Raw genomic sequence first — 613 nt, 5'->3', positions numbered from 1 at the left:
CTATTTAGTGTTCCCATGTTCTGTTCGAACAACTGCCTCTATGCTTTATTGACTATGCACAGGCTTTTGATTGACAAGCTATGGACAACATTACAGAGAATGGATATTTCAGAAAACTTAATTGTTCTCATGAAGAACCTGTACATAGACCAAGAGGCAGTTGTTGTAACAGAACAAGGGACACTAAATTGTTTTAAATCAGAAAAGGTGTGTGACAGGGTTGTATTTTTTCACCATACTTATTCAGTCTGTATTCTGAGCAAAAAACCTGAGAAGTTGAATTACATGAGGACAAACTTCGCATCTGGTTTAGAGGAAGACTCATTAACATTCTGTGATATGCAGATGATATTAACTTTACTTCCTGAAAGCAAAGAGAACTTTAAGTACTGATGAAGTCCAAAGACTAGAGCCTTCAGTATGGACTGCACCTCAATGTAAAGAAAGCAAAAATCCTCACTAAACCAATAAATAACATCATGACAACTGGAGAAATGATTGAAGTTGTCAAATAATTTTGCTGTGATCTATAATCAACAGTCATGCAAGCAGAAGTCAAGAAATCTGTTGTATTGCATTAGGCAAATCTGCTGCACAAGACCTCCTTAAAGTG

The sequence above is a fragment of the Chrysochloris asiatica genome, unplaced genomic scaffold, assembly GCF_000296735.1.
Source record: "Chrysochloris asiatica unplaced genomic scaffold, ChrAsi1.0 scaffold00011, whole genome shotgun sequence".
Taxonomy (NCBI): domain Eukaryota; kingdom Metazoa; phylum Chordata; class Mammalia; order Afrosoricida; family Chrysochloridae; genus Chrysochloris; species Chrysochloris asiatica.
This window is presented reverse-complemented; position numbering follows the sequence as displayed.